At 40.4% G+C, this 16,858-nt stretch overlaps 1 long non-coding RNA gene and 1 pseudogene across 2 annotated transcripts in view; both read left to right on the top strand.

Moving 5' to 3' along the window:
• Positions 1 to 16,858, top strand: part of LOC121026069 (uncharacterized) — a 176,887-nt gene that overhangs the window by 59,204 nt on the left and 100,825 nt on the right. The gene's annotated exons all lie outside the window — the stretch shown is intronic.
• LOC121026068 (ferritin light chain-like) lies at positions 6,478 to 8,261 on the top strand (annotated as a pseudogene).

The raw sequence follows: 16,858 nt of genomic DNA, 5'->3' as shown, positions 1-16,858 counted from the left end.
CACACACACACACACACACACATACATATACACACATATCTTTACAAAAATGAGATCATGTTATAGGTAATGAAAAGCACAATCTCTTGCTGGGTGACTCTCTTCTCCAGCCAGATGTCAGCGGGACCAGAAGGAGCATTGAGGGGCTTCAAGCAGGGAAAGGGAGAGTAGTACTGCAAAAGTTGCCACTTCGGATTTCAAGGCTGGATGTTCTTTCCAGCTCAAGCTGGGTCTGTCCAACCCACTTCTTGGCAGCCACGAAGGGCCGACTTGCCAGCCCTTCTGAAATATGATGCCACATCTTATTTGGAATATGAATCTTGTTTCTTTCTATGAAACATTAAAATTTTACTTTTAAAAAGTAACAGAAAGTACTTTTTATCACGGAGGCTAAAGGGCAAGTACAGGTTGGAAGAAACATTTGTAAGAGTTAAAATGGAGCATGATAAGGAAAGAGCAAATCATTTCCTGCCTTGCTTTCCTGACTAGACAGATTCTGTTCTTTATGTTAAAAGAGAACACTATTTCATAAAGAGCCCTTTTTGATCTACATGCATCAAAATTAAAAGGATGTGATCTTCAAGTGTATTTCATCCCAGGTAAACCATGTGGTTGAAGCTGTCTCCTTGGGGGTCTCCACTTGCTTTTGGAGAGTGACCAGAGAGTAGAGGCCCACAGAGCCAGGTGGCATGAGGAGTGGTGGAAGAAGCCAGGCCCATTTCAGCGGAGAAGGAGGGTCTTAGATTAATGGAAAGGTGGCATTAACTTATTTTATATTTTTTTGGAAGCCAGAACCAGAATGAAAGGATCAAACTTATTGTGAGACAGAGAGCTGACACAAGAGATTTGAGAGGATGGAGAAGGAAAAGGAGTGAAGGCAGCTAATGTTTATTTAGCACATACTATGTGTCAGAAGTTGTATTGAATTCCTTGTATTTGGGGCTCCTGGGTGGCCCAGTCATGATCTCACGGGTTCGTGAATTCCAGCCCTACATCGGGCTCTCTGCCCTGACATGTCTCTCTCTCCCTCTCTCTCTCTCCCTCTCTCTCTCTCCCTCTCTCTCTCTCTCTTTCTCTCTCTCTCTCTTTCTCTCTTTTCCTCTCTCCCATTCTCTCTCTCAAATAAATAAATAATCCTTTAAAAAATTCCTTGTATTCTCTTGTTTAATCTTCACAATAATCTTAAGAGGTAGATAATGTTACTGGTGTTTTATAGCTAAAGAGAATAAGACTCAGAGAGGTTAAGTAACTTGCCCAAAGTTACACAGCCATTGAATAGAAGAGTCAGGTTCTGGGGCACCTGGGTGGCTCAGTAGGTTAAGCGTCTGACTTCGGCTCAGGTCATGATCTCACAGTTCGTGGGTTTGAGCCCCACATCAGGCTCCGTGCTGACAGCTCAGAGCCTGGAGCCTGCTTTGGATTCTGTGTCTCCCTCTCTCTCCGTTCCTCCCCCACTCATGCTCTGTCTCTCTCTCTCAAAAGTAAATAACCATTAAAAAAAAATGAAAAAAATGGAATAGTCAGATTCAAGACTCAGGTCTGCTTGGCTCCCAAGTGACTCTCTTGAACATAGAATGGGTATCCCTCATGAGCTACTGTGTTCCTGGTAACCTGGGTGTGTTCAAGCAAAGACTAGATGGTTATTTGTCAGAGATGTTTCTAAGGAGATGCATGTGTTGGTACAGAGCTGGAACACATGGCTTCTAAGAGTCCTTCCAACCACATGTTCTAATAAGATCTCTCTAAAACACGTCACTCTTGCTTGTCATCTGGGACACCTACTGTGGTCATGATTAGAATTATGTTTTTGGCTAAAGCATTATCCTCAGAAAAAGCAACTGAAGATATATTCCCATGAGTGTTTTCTTGGACGACCAACCCCAGCATACATCATTGGTCCCCTGTCCATACTCACTCAGCACTCACCATTCCCATACATGTCCATGGGCTCTTGCTACGTGTCCATGGGCTCTTGCCACAAGCTCACAAACTCTCTACCTGAGAGGGCATTCTTTTGGTTCTCAAAGAGTAGTCTGGAAGTACAAGAAAGGTAATATCCTCAGTCCTCAGCAAATAACAGATAAGATATGAAGATAAATATTCCAGCTTCTTTGTTCTTGTTCAGGATAACCCCAAAGCATGCCTCATATAGTCCCCCAGAGTTCCCCAGTAGGATTGAGTGCTAGCTGCCTATAGGAGTAACCTGTTGTTTAACACAGCCATTATTGGTTTTCTTCCTTTTCCTTGTCTCATTTACCTTAATGCCTGCTGATGTTTTCAGGGATCACCTCTTAAATGAACTCATTGTACTCAGATTCTTATCTCAGGTTCTGCTTTTAGGGTAACCCAAACTAAGACAACAACATTATTTACCCATTAGCACGGAGTTTCTCATCCTCGGCACTACTGATATTTTGGGCTGCATAATTTCTTGCAGGTTGCTGTAGAATGTTTGGGGCATTGTAGAAAGTTTCATAGCATCACAAAGGCCTGCACCCACTAGATGCCAGTAGTTCCTTCCTCCTAATTATGACAACCAAAAATGTCTCCAGACATTGCCAAATGTCTTCTGGGGGACAAAATCAGCCCTGGCTGAGAACCACTGCTTGTTTGAGGTACCCACAGGAAGTACAGGGAGGGTAGGTTTTGCAAGGTAGACCTGTTGGGCTAGGCTGTGGACAAGCTTCTCAGTGTGCTTCAGGGTTTAGTGGGGGTTACAGGTGGAATGAGGAGACTGTGTGCGTGTGCGCGTGTGTGCATGCGCGTGTTGTGGGAGAGAAAAATTAGAAACTCTTCGTTTTATAACTGTGCCTGGTGTCAAGCTGTCCCTTGTCTAAAGTAGATGAACAGCTTAGAACTAAATTGTACCCCTTACAGTTCCTTTTAGAAAAATGACAAGCAACAGAGACCATTTTGCTGTTTTTTAACATCAGTTTTCATGTGAGTTCAGTTTGGATGACAAGTTCTTAAGCAGCCATTTCACAGCCTGTCAGTTTCTGCGTTGTTAGGGATGTTTTCACTTTTAAGTACTTCTGTGCAGCTATTAAACAAATCAATATGCGGTTCCAATATAGGGAGTGCTGTCAATTACAGTAGAGGGCCTGATAAAAGATGCAAACAGTTTCTTAGCTGGAGCTTTGGGTCTATTTGGGCCTTGAATATATGAAAATGAGACACCTGAAGAGAGTTACAGATTTTCAGCGATGCCAGAAGAGATTTCAGATGTAGACCCTAAAACCCCTATATTCCCTGTAAATAGAAGTAGCAAAGAGGTATACATGCAGTATAAAGTCTTTATTTTATCCATTGAATTCATGGTAAAAATGTACAAATTGGGGTTTCTCATTTCCACTGTACTCCGGTACCTTCCAAGGTCAAGTAGAGAAGCAGGCTGGTGGTGGATACTGTACATGCCCTGCCCAAATACTATCGGATCCCTTTTGGCAGTTTGGTGTGCTCAGCACCCAGTTCAGGTGTGCTTTTCTGCTAATGACTGGCACCTGTGACCTTTGGCTGTCCCTTGAGATACTGGAGTTGTTTCACCTGTATAAAGACCATGGGAATTTATATTTCTCTGGGGATCCCCATAGCCAATGGACAGGACTATGAAAATCCAGTTGCCTTGCCCCATGTTGAAATAAACACTAAGTGTAATTTACACTCCAAAGCTAATAAGCCTTGAGATTATTAGGAAGCTCAGACTTTTCCTGAAATTGCAACCTTGCTTCTTGGCCTCCTTTCTTTCTCTGTGCTGCTTTCTGCACTCTCTTTTGGTCTCCCCTGGGAGCACTTTCCCAATAAATCACTTGCACAGGAATCCTCATTTCAAGGTCTGTTTCTGAGGAATCTGACTCAAGACATAAGCATTCCACAAAGTCTACATTGGAATGAGAGAGGAGATGAATTTATTATTCACACGGGATGTTCCATAATCTTACCTCTCCTATAAAGTAGGTGTTCATTAGATGTTTCTTGCTACAGTGGATGATGATCTTGGGCTAGAGAAATGAGAAAATGAAGAGACTTCTGCTGCCTAGGCATTGCTCCCCTTCCCTCCACAGCTGAGGGAGCCACAAGGGACCTCAAGAGGTGTTGCTGAATCTCACTTAGGCATGGGAAGTAAGAAAAGCTGGTTTTATTCGTGTTTTAAATGAATTGGCTCTTTGGCACCCAAGGCTGTGCCTCTGTGCTTTCATACTTAACAGGACATTGCCACTGAGAAGAGTGATTCAGCCAAACAGGTCTGCAGCGAGGACGCTTGGATCAAAAACCTATTGGGATATGAATCTGATACTTACCAGGGTTTGAGAGGATCCCCAAAATTTTACTGCAAAATTCATTAATGATACAGCACTATTTTAAGTGCTTTCTACTTGTTTGGCAATGTTTTCTCATGTATTATATAATTTAATCCTTGTGGTATACTTGTGAGATATTAACAGTCCTATTTTATAGGCAAGAAAGCAAGCTAAGGCTCAAAGAGCTTATGCTACCTGCCTAAGGCCACACTCATAGTAAGTGGCAAAGCTGGGATTTGAGCACACGTTGACTTGCTTCTGACAATTATGTGCTTGACTACCTATCACAGCACAGTTCCAACACTGACTGTCTTCTCTCTAACATGATGAGGGAAATATTTGTCAAATTGTGCACAAGGCAGAAAATGATCTCATCTGAGAAGGTTTATGTAGACATTTTTCTTTTCCAAGAAGAACAAATAAATGTATAGGAAATTGAAATATATTAAATGAGCCTGACATGTTATAATACAGATAATATGTTATATGCTGAAGTTTTCTCTAATCCCAGCATTTTTTATTACGAGGTCAATATGATGACTAAGGGTTAATGCACAGGGTAAAAAATGAACATTTTCTTTGCAATCATTTGGAGGGTATTCCATCTTGTATAATTTCTTTCCTATTTGGGTATATGTGAGGATTGTTCTTGGGTTTGAATTTTTGTTTTTCCCCTCCCTCCTAACCTCCAGCCTCCTCTTTTTGCTCTAGAACTAAGACTAGAAAGGCTGCACAACTACTTCCATTTTACCCCGTTCCCCCCAGGGTTGAAAAATGTGCTATTCCTGAATTCTAACAGTTTTTGCAAATTCCAAATGCAGTATGAGAATACTTTTGGGCACAACCTTCCATGAAAAAAATTTACAATTTACAGGATATATGCCCATATTTTGGCTTCAGCAGTGAACGGAGACTGCAGATCTCTTTTTGAAATTTTAACATGTCAGTTTCCAGCAACATAGAAAATAAAAGTTGAAAGTAGCTGCAAAAGACTGGGTGGCTCAGTGGGTTGGACGGTTGGGCATCTGACTTCGGCTCAGGCCATGATCTCACCATTTGTGAGTTTGAGCCCCGTGTCGGGCTCTGTGCTGACAGCTCAGAGCCTGGAGCCTGCTTCAGATTCTGTGTCTCCCTCTTTCTCTGCCTCTGTGTGTGTGTGTGTGTGTGTGTGTGTCTCAAAAATAAACATTTAAAAGTATTTAAAAAAAAGAAAGTAGCTGCAAGAGAATGAATTTTTATTTTCATTTAGAAGTAGGTCCAAGGTTGAGTGTAAACTTTCCTCTCTGGGTTCAAATATTGTTTATCCTGAATAGCATATGACTTCCTGTTTGACAGAAAACACATTAAAGTGTTCTAATTGTGAAACAGCCCCAGGCAAGTGGTATTTAGGAAAATAAAATGCTAAACATGAAATCACAAGCCTGGAAGAGACCCTATGAGATCATCTAGTTCTACCCTCATCTTCCAACTGAGAATAGCTAACTCATCCTGTATGGATTATTTTCTATTGTGGTAGGATTTATAAGTCTACACTTTCATCTTTACTTCCCTTTCACATGACATGTTTAAATTAATGGTGGAATATCTCGGTAATCACAAGAAGCCACCAGTACCTAACAAAACACCTGGCACATAAACGGTATCCAGTAGATCTTCTATTAGAAGGAATAAATGCATCAACACATGAAAAAAATGAAGCCTGACTAGTAGAAAATTTATTATGGGATTCTTACTGGTATGATTAATTAATAAAGTGGAAATGAATTATGTCCAAATTCAATGTCTTAGAAGCCCATCCATTTCTCATTCGATAGTGTAGATTTTGACCTTCTTAATAATAATAAGTAAGGTGACCATGTAATGTATATTCCAAACAAGGACCCTTTTGAATGTGAACGGGGATACTATTTTATTTATTTATTAGGGGAAACTATTAATAATTGCACCAGGACAACAAGACTGCTCTGGACAAACTGGAACTAATAGTCACCCTGTAAACGAGGCTTTAGGAGCAGGAAACGATAAATTCCTATAGACTCTATAAAATAAGAAACAAGGGAGTTTTAAGTCACAAATGAAGACTGGAGGCATTTCACTATCGATACTTAACATTCTTAACCTTGAACATTCTTACCTCATCTTGTAAGTAAGAAACGGGGCACAATGAGAGGTAAAAACTCCTTTCTAATAATTAGGAAAGAAAGAATTAAACTCTTATCAAAAACTAGACTTAGAGTTCACCCTGCAGCCCTCTAGAACTGTCTATCGGATTGAACAGACTGGGTAGCCCCAGGCCTTCCCTACCTCCTCCTATCCCTGCCAACCTCTCACCTCTAGGCCCTCCCCTTCAGTTACAACTTCTGGCGGAATCCTCTTTGCTCTCCCGTGCTTCCAAGACCCGCAAGCACCATATTTTACGCTTCGCTCCTCACGGCTCACCAACCATGAGCACCCAGATCCAGCAGAATTATTCCGCCCAGATGGAGGCTGCACTCCAGCGCCTGGTGAACCTGCATCTGCAGGCCTCCTACACCTACCTCTCTCTTTGCTTCTATTTTGAAGGAGGCAACGATGTAGCTCCGAAGGGCATGGGCCGCTTCTTCCAAGAGTTAGCTGAGGAGAAGCGTGAGGGTGCCCACCGTCTCTTTAAGATGTGAAACCAGTGGAGCGGCTGCCCCTTCCTTCAGGACTGGCAAGAGCTGTCCCAAGATGGGTGGCATGGCAGCGTGGATGCCATGGAAGCCGCCATGGCCTTGGAGAAGAACCTGAACCAGGCCCTTTTGGATCTGCATGCCCTGGGTGCCGCCAACGGAGATCCCGGTCTCTGTGACCTCCTCAAAAGCCACTTCCTAGAGGAGGAGATGAAAGTCATCAAGAAGATGGGCGACCACCTCACCAACCTCCGCAGGCTGGCTGGCCCTCAGGCCGGGCTGGGCGAGTATCTCTTCAAAAAGCTCACCCCGCAGCACAACTTGGAGCCTCCCGTGCAGTGCCCAGCAGCCTTTGAGGAACCCATCTGCATTTACCCAGCGTCAAGATGTCTGCTCGAGCTTCTTTCTTCAGCCAGAACGCAAATTTTTAACCATGCTGACAAGCTTGCCTATGCTGTGAGATCAAATGGAAACAAAAAAGGTTCTTTTTGCAGGAGTGGGAGGTGGGGAGGAAAGCTAGGCTGTGGGGAAAAATATGAAGAATAGGAGAAAGGTAGCGTGATTAATCCTCTAGGTTTTCTAGAAATTGTACCTAGCTTTTGTGAATTGCTTGTGTGCATTGAGGATCTGATACACGATGGTTTCTCTGTTAAGAAAAATGAACTTACCTATTCATAATAAAATGCATACAAATTTAGAGGTTTTAGAATTTCTCTGAAACCATTATTGGTACTGGATTAGATCCCGTTGTTCTAAAATTTACCTTTGGTTTTGCCTAGCAGAGGGGAGAAAGGAGTACCTTGTGCTCACCCCCAACCCTCAAACTCATGATAAAATGGCTTTCCCGGTTTTCAGGTTGCTGTGATGCCATCTGTTATGTTGAAGATAATAAGAAAAGCCCTGTGAAATTTATCTTTTATGTTTTCAATTAGGTTGCTACCGAGAATACTGATGATGACATCATACACTGACCATCTCTATGAAGCCTCTCAAGAGAAATTTCTTTCTGGTCTCAGTATTGCAAATAACAGTTCTTTGCCTGGGTAATTGATTTGTTTTTGTTTTGTGGACACTGCAAATGATTAAGTTTCCTTTTCTGACTGCCTGTGAGAAAGCTTAGAGCCAAATTTGTGGTCCACCCGGTGTCAATGAGTAGGATTGTATAAGCATTTCTACAGAAGCTTCATTTCTGCCTCTTCTGTCACTAATTTCTTGGTATATTTTATGGTTTCTTTTAAGCCACCTTAAACCATTTCTAGAACAAGGTTGTGTGTAAATAGATAAATAAACTTTAAAAATGCTGATTGAAAAACTGGCTGTGCAGTTCATGTAACAGAAAAAAGAAGATAACTTTAAGGAAGTACTAATAGAGCCAAAGTGGCTCTACACTATTAGAATGGAGATGGGTCAGATGGAGGTTAAATTCCAGAAGCCAAAGGAAGGAGAAGCAGTAAAATGTAGCATTCTTTTAAAAATACATTGGATTTTTCTGGTGGGTTCCTTTCTACTAAATCTATAGTCCGACAGATAGCAATCTAATAATTGTGTATTATTTTCCATGCACTTTGAAAAACTGGAGTTATAACTTGTTCTCAAGCCACAGAAGTGAAAAAAAGTCAGTTCTCTTCCTACAGCAACTTTCCTTCCTGGAGCAGGAAGACCAAAGTCATACTATCATTGCTTTTATCGTCCAAGGGTCAGAGGCATAGGAAGAACATTTTACAGAGATTGGGACAAGTGTTTTTCTCAGTTAAAGAGAAAACCATATCTTCCTGTTTTCATGCAAAGTCTTTTGATAATAAAAAGGAATGTACTGGAAAAGTTATTCCTGGAGAAAGGAATTCTGCCCATTTGCTGGTAGTCGCCAGTAAGAGATGGAAGGAAGCAGTTAACAATTTTCAGATTTGGATTAAAACTCAGATCTCTGTACTTAAAATACATACTTTCAATCAAAACTATTTTCAAATTGGCACTCAAACACATAAATCAAAATGAGAAAAAAAAGGGGTGCCTGGGTGACTTAGTCGGTTGAGTGTCCAACTCAACTGATTTCAGGTCATGATCTCACAGTTTGTGAGTTTAAGCCCTACATCGGGCTCTGCGCTGACAGTGTGGACCCCACTTGGGATTCTCTCTCCCTCTCTCTGCCCGTCCTCTGCTCGTGTTCTCTCTCTCAAAATAAATAAATGTTTTTAAAAATTTTTTAAATGAATGAGAAAAAAATCACCTAATATTGTGAGATCAATTGAAAGACTATAATTTAAGGTAGATTGTTTGGGAAGAAAGATGCAAGCATATATTTCCAAATAATGACATTATATTTGTCATTATTTATTAGTGTCTTTTAACGTCAATAATGGGGCTGTACAAGAAAGCTTTATTAAAGTCTCCCAAATAGGCTGAAATGTTCCTTGGGCATCACATAATTCTTGAAAAACAGCAACTTGTGGGGCAAACAAATCATTCAAAGACATATGGACAACATATTAGTTTGGCTTTTATTTATTTTTTGTTTTTACTGTTTTATTGAGGTAAAATTGACAACTAAAATTATAATATATTTGAAGTGTACAACATGGTAATTTGATATACATTTACATTGTGAAATTATTACCACAGTCAAATTAATGAATACATTCAGCACATCACAGTTACCTTTTTGTGATAAAACTTAAGATATACACTCTTAACATATTTTAAGTATACAACACAGTATCGTTAACTATTGTCACCATATATTAGACCCTGAGATATTATTCATCTTATAACTGGAAGTTTGTACTCTTAGTTTGGCTTTTAAAAATGACTTAGGTTCTTAGCAAATTTGCGGGGAAGTGGGGAGTTGATGACATTAAAGCTCTAGAGATTATTTTGGACTCAGGTCCCACAGTGATTTCCTTTATGGCTAACCACTGTGTGTGTGTGTGTGTGTGTGTGTGTGTGTGTGTGTGTGCGCACGCGCACGCGTGCATGCACTCTTTCACAGAGAGTTATAGTAAATAATTCCTATAGGCTGTGAGTAAATTCCTTATACCAGGGGCGCCTGGGTGGCTCAGTCGGTTACGTGTCCAACTCTAGATCTCGGCTTAGGTCATGATCTCACAGTTCTGTGAGTTTGAACCCTGAGTCAGGCTCTGCACTGATGGTGTAAAGCCTGCTTGGGATTCTGTCTTACCTTCTCTCTGCCCCTCCCCGACTTGTGCTCCATCTCTCTCTCAAAATAAATAAATAAACTTAAAAAAATTCCTTATACCAGCCTTCAAGGCTCTCCTTGGTCTACCATGTCTAATCTATCTTTTAAATGGAATTTTCTACCACTTCCCTGTTGTTGGAAGTTTGGGGAGTACCAGCTGTTCATCTTTCATCCAAGTTCTGATCACTTACAACAGACACAAGAAGTCAGATGGAAATCCAGATAGCTTTATTGGTGATGAAACCAAATTAGAGAGTGTGTTAGGGCTTCGTATTGCCACATCCTGAATTAATTTCAACCAGCTAGTAGTTCCAGGAAGTGAAGCTGGAACAAAGAGCAGAAACCAGGATGGACCAATCAGAGGCAGGCTCAGCCTTTTCTGATAACCCCATGGAGACTGGAACCCAGGGCAATGCTTATTGCCCAAGGGAAGTGGGAAGGACATGGCAGGCCCTATTGCCTTGCCATTGCAGTGAGCCTGAACTACAGCCAATGTGCACTTCATAGACATTAGTCTCTCAGAGTTCCCTGTTTGGGATCAGAGTGGATGTTACCTCTCTTTTATAGAAGTGTGAGGCCTAGGAGATAAAGGTCTCCTGCAAATGACTGCAGGAGCTCTCTGCCTTGGCCCAAGTATTCAGTTTGTTGTCCCAGTACTTGAAGTTGTCATGTGGCTCCCCTTACCTGGAAGGCCCTTCATACCCCTCTTAACCAAAATCAAACTCATTCTACCTTTCAGCCTTGTTTAAATCTACCTTGTTCTGTGAAATCTTCCCTGATGAACCTAATCCACTCATTTGGCATGGATTCATCTTGTCTTCATTGTCTTATGGTACCCACTAGACTGTAGGCAAGTTGGAATCTGAAATACAGATAGCATGGTGGTTGAGCAATGGCCTCTGGGCCAGACTGCCTGCCTGTGTTCAAATCCTGCCTCTACTCTAACTCATCATGGTCTAATTTCTTCACTTTTCTTGGTCCCAGCTTCCTCATCTAATAAACTGGACATGATCACAATAAGGATAATACCATCCAACTCACAGATTTTAGGGAGGATTAAATAGGATAAACCATGTAAAATATCTACATTGTGACTCAGCACATGGTAAATGCACAATAGTTATTAGCTATCTTTATCAACTGACTTTATATCCCAGCAGAGCTTAGTAAAGAGCTATGATAGGAACATCTCAAAATAAGTTTGCTTCTCAGTTTTAGGAAAATAGATAACTTTAGATTCTAGAATCTTCCTTAATGATCATTCCTCCCTCTAAATAGGCCCTATGTGTAGAAGTATAATATAGGTATTTGCTTATTTCTTGAACGTGATGTTCAGTGAGTAGGAGCGGGAAAAAATGAAGGAGGACCATTCTCTCTTCAGCCAAATAAGCAAAGCCACCTTATTTAGAACCTGGGGTTAATTGTTTTAATTACCACACTGCTAAAAGCAGGCATGACAGCATTTTAACCTTTCTCTCAGGAAGGACAAGCCACACAAAGGGGTCATTTCAGAGCTGAAACTAATTAGCTGCTGGCTGCTACTCTTCACATAGTTTCCAATTCTTGGGAGTCTTCTCTGCCCACTCTTCACCCACACATCCTCCTCCTTCCATTTCATGGCAGCCTTGGATATTCAGCATGAGGGAGCAGAGACTGAATAGGCACAGTCAAGCTCCAGGCATCACTGAAGCCTTGAACTTCTTTATTTAGGGCCTGTTTAAAGCTCTGTTTTGTGTGTATGTGGGGGGGCGGGGAGACTACTGTGCAGTTGACTGTTTCTCTCCAGAAAGATGTACGGTCTTAAAGGGTTTGGTTAAAAATGCTACTTATTTAGGGGCACCTGGGTGGCTCAGTTGGTTAAGTGCCCTACTCTTGATTTCGGCTCAGGTCCCAGGGTCGTAGGATCAAGCCCCATGTTGAACCCCGCAAAGAGCACCACGTCGAGCCCTGTGGAGCCCTGTGTTGGGCTCTGTACTGACACTGTGGAGCTGCTTTAGATTCTCTCTCTCCCTTCCTCTTTGCCCCTCTCCCACTCACTCACACACACATGCACACTCTCTCTCTCTCTCAAAATTAGTAAATAAACTTTAAAAAATGCTATTTATTTTACAAGAGGGAAACATTTTTATTACATTCATGTCATGTTATTTATCTCCATAAGCCATTTATCCACCTCAATGAATAGTTTTTTCTTCACAATAATAATGAAGCAGGTGCTAATACATAGGGAATTAGGAAGGGGGCCACACATTAAGAAAGAATTTGGAATTAATATAAGGTTTCAACTGAGTATAAATTCTTTAAAAAGCAGACATCCTCCTCAGGATTTTAGCATTTCTGATGGCTAAATTAGGGATCATAAGAGGAAGCCGAGAAAAGGTCTGTATTTCACCAGGAGACCTCAAAGGTCCCCCAACTGTGTATGGTGTCCGATCAAAGTGTGGGAGATGTTGGCAGAGGGGACTATTCTGGGATTTAAAATCAAGCACCTATTCCTGCTAAAAATTCCTACCCTGAATCTAATAATGAGAGACCATCAGATCCAAACTGAGGAGCATTATACAAAGCAACTTGCCTGTAATTCTCAAAAGTGTGAAGGTCAAGAAAGACAGAGAAAGACCAAGGAATTATCCCAGGTTAAAGAAGACCACAAAGTGTAACAACTAAATGCATGATCCTGGATTGGATCTGTGTAGGGGAAAAAAAAAACTATGAAGGACATTAAGGCAATTTATAACATTTTAATTCGATAATGGTTTTACATCAACATAAAATTTCCTGAGTTGGATAGTTGCATGGTGGTTAGGTTGCAGAATATTTTTCCTTTTAGAAGACACTTGCTAAAGTATTTAGGGGTAGCTGGGCACAATTTCTCCAACTTGCATATAGTTAAGAAAAGCAACTGGCGAGTCTGTGTGAAGGGTGAACTGATGTTGCAGTATTTCTGTAAGTTTGAAATTATATCTAATAAAAATTCATCCCACAAAAGATATCAGTCACAGATTATTTAGACCTATAACTACTGTTCAAAAATAATTTGTTGAATAAATATTGTAATGGCTTTCAAATGACCCTGTGAACTTAGATTTCTAGTCACAGGGCTTCAGAAACCATTTAACTACCAGAAAGTTCCAAGTTGTTTTCTTCTTCCTGAATATAAATTACATACTTACAGATTTTTTATCTATTCCTCATCCCCAAAAAGGATGTCAACAATTTTTTTAAGAGAGTGGCCGAAACAAGGAGGCAACGAAAAGAAAATCCTACTCTTTTATCACTACACAAGTGATACTGCTCCTGGATTAAATATTTTAATTTTTCAGACCTTACAGTTTTATTTTTTCAAAGGAGAATCTGTATGACTTGCTTTTCTGATGAAAAAATTCTTCCTTTCAGCTATTATATGCCTTTTAATACTATGCAGAGCTTCAGGATTTATTTATTTATTTATTTATTTATTTTTAATTTTTTTTTTCAACGTTTATTTATTTTTGGGACAGAGAGAGACAGAGCATGAACGGGGGAGGGGCAGAGAGAGACGGAGACACAGAATCGGAAACAGGCTCCAGGCTCTGAGCCATCAGCCCAGAGCCCGACGCGGGGCTCGAACTCACGGACCGCGAGATCGTGACCTGGCTGAAGTCGGACGCTTAACCGACTGCGCCACCCAGGCGCCCCGTGGATTTAAAATTCCTATCAACCTGAAAGGTCACACAACAGGATGGAAGATTCAGTTTGGCTTTCATTTTTATTCCCTTCTTTTCAACTCTCATTCCACACTCGTGAATACTCTCAGCACCTGCACTTACAACCTTTCTTTTGGGCCTTCCTTTCCACTCATCATCACACAAAAAAAGAGCATTTGCTGATGTTCAAAACTTATCTGATGTTTTATAACTAGACCTCACTATTATTACAAGCTGGTCGAATGATGTTCCCAGCCAGGCTGTTTTGTCATGTTGGACATAAACAATCTCACAGACTACCAAACTCAGAGTTACTCTGAGATCATGATAAAATGAAACAAAATGAGGTCATTTCATAATTTTGCCTAAGCACAGACCAAATCAGTCACCATACTTCTCACAAAATATCATAGCATTGCCCTTGCTTTCTGACAGCATCTAATCTAGAGCAAATCTCTGCTTCCTTGGTCACTCCAAAAATCATCTGTCAAAAGCCCAAATCCTAGCGTAGTTTCTTTCAAATATATCCTTATTGAAATACCCCAAAGGCCCTCATGATGTGTGTTCTCTCTCTGCAGTGAGTAAAATTCCAGCTTGCTTAACTACAGGTGTGTTCTTTTTTAACTTAAAAAAATATTGTTTATAGTTGATATACAATGTCGTATTTGTTTCAGGCACACTAGTGATAATAATTCTATACATTATGCAGTGTTCACCATAATAGGTATAGTTACCATCTGTCACCAAACAACACTATTAAAATATTATTGACTATATTCCCTATGCTATACTTTTCATCCCCATGAATTACTTATTTTATAACTGGAAATTTGTATCTCTTAATTAATCCCCTTTACCTATTTTGCTTATCCTCCCACCCCCCTCCCCTCTGGCAAGCACCAGTTCCTTTTTATTTATAAGTCTGTTTCTGTTTTTCTTTGTCTGTTTTTAGGTTCCACAATGAAGTCATATGGTGTTTGTCTTTCTCTGTCTTACTTATTTCACTTAGGATAATACCCTCTGGGTCCATCCATGTTGTCATAAATGGCAACACCTCGTTCTTTTTATGACTGAGTAATATTTCAGTGTGTGTATGTATACACCACATCTTCTCTATCCATCCATCTATCATTGGACACTGAGGTCCTTCCATATCTTAGCTATTGTAAATGGTGCTGGAATGAACGTTAGGGTGCATATAGCTTTTCAAACTAGCGTTTTCACTTTCTTTGGGTAAATACTCAGCAGTGGAATTACTGGATCACATGGTATTTCTGTTCTTAAATTTTGAGGAACCTCTATGCTGTTTTCCACAGTGGTCACACCAGTTTGCATCGTGCATGGGGTTTTGCAACACTCAACAGAATCGGGGTTCCTTTTTCTCCACATCCTTGCTTACACTTAATTTCCTGTCCTTTTGATTCTAGTCATTCTGATGGGTATAAGGTGATATCTTATTGTGGTTTTGATTTGCATTTCCCTGATGATCAGTGATGTTGAGCATTTTTTCATGTGTCTATTGGCCATCTGGATGTCTTCTCAAAAAAAAATGTCTATTCAGGTCTTCTTTACATTTTTAAACTGGATTATTCTTTTTTTTTTTTTGGTGTTTTGGTGTTGAGTTGTATAAGTTCTTTGTATATTTTGGATATTAACCCATTAGCAGATTTATCATTTGCAGTTATCTTTCCCTATTCAGTACATTGACTTTTCATTTTGCTGATAGTTTCCATTGCTGCTAGTTTATTTTTGCTAGTTTATTTTTGCTTTTGTTTCTTTCTCTTGCCTCAGGAAACATATCCATAAATATATTTGCTAAGGCCAACATCGAAGAGACTATTGCCTATATTTTCTTTTAGTAGGAGTTTTATGGTTTCAGGTCTTACATTTAGGTCTTCAGTCCATTTTGAGTTTATTTTTATGTATCGTGTTAGAAAATGGTCCAGTTTCATTCTTCTGCATGTAGCTGCCCAGTTTTCCCAGCACCATGTATTGGAAAGGCTGTCTTTTCTCCATTATGTACTCTTGCCTCCTTTGTCATAGATTAATTGACCATATAAGCATCGGTTTATTTCTGTGTCTCTATCGTGTTCCACTGACCTATGTGTCTATTTTTGTGCCAGTACTACAGATGTGGTCTTGGTCATCATTGCCTGAAGGGCAATGACACAATATCTGGGGGAATATTCTGTATTAAATCTACAGATATTTGAGAGATATTATTAGAAGTGTCCAAAGCAGGTATGTCCAGCCTCTTGTTTCACATAATCAGGAAGTATTTATTGGTCATGTTCATTTACTCATTCAAAAAATATTTGTTGAGCATTTACTCTATGCCAGGCACTGAGCTAAGTGCTGCAGATAATGAAATGTGTGACACAGTTTACTTTCTCAATGAACTCATACTCTGGTAGTCAAGACTAACATATAAAAATATTACTTCAGGGGCGCCTGGGTGGCACAGTCGGTTAAGCGTCCGACTTCAGCCAGGTCACGATCTCGCGGTCCGTGAGTTCGAGCCCCGCGTCAGGCTCTGGGCTGATGGCTCGGAGCCTGGAGCCTGTTTCCGATTCTGTGTCTCCCTCTCTCTCTGCCCCTGCCCCGTTCATGCTCTGTCTCTCTCTGTCCCAAAAATAAATAAACGTTGAAAAAAAAATATTTAAAAAAAAAATATTACTTCAGTACAATATGATAAGTTGTATAGTAGAGGTGAGAGCCAGGTAGTGGTTTGCAAAATAGGGCAGGATTACTCTACTTGGGTGGAACGTGGAATATTTTTATGAAAGAAGAGTAGCTTAGCTCATCTTGAAAGATGATTAGTGTTGACAAGGGAATAAGAGCTATTCTAGGCACTTGAGGTAAATGGAATGACTCGAGTGCTTGAAATGAGAAAGTAGACCACAAAGAAAAGTCTGGAGAGGAGTCTGGACAACCCCAGGTCATGGTGGGCTTAGTGGATTTTATTTCACTGTAGCACAGAACTCGTCAGAATTTATGGAGAAAGCAATACAAATAGAAGCTGCAGCCCGT

Source organism: Herpailurus yagouaroundi, unplaced genomic scaffold (assembly GCF_014898765.1).
Source record: "Herpailurus yagouaroundi ecotype Mexico unplaced genomic scaffold, PumYag 67793, whole genome shotgun sequence".
In the NCBI taxonomy this organism is placed as follows: Eukaryota; Metazoa; Chordata; class Mammalia; order Carnivora; family Felidae; genus Herpailurus; species Herpailurus yagouaroundi.
Note: the sequence above shows the minus strand (reverse complement) of the source record. Positions and strands in the feature narration are given on the sequence as shown.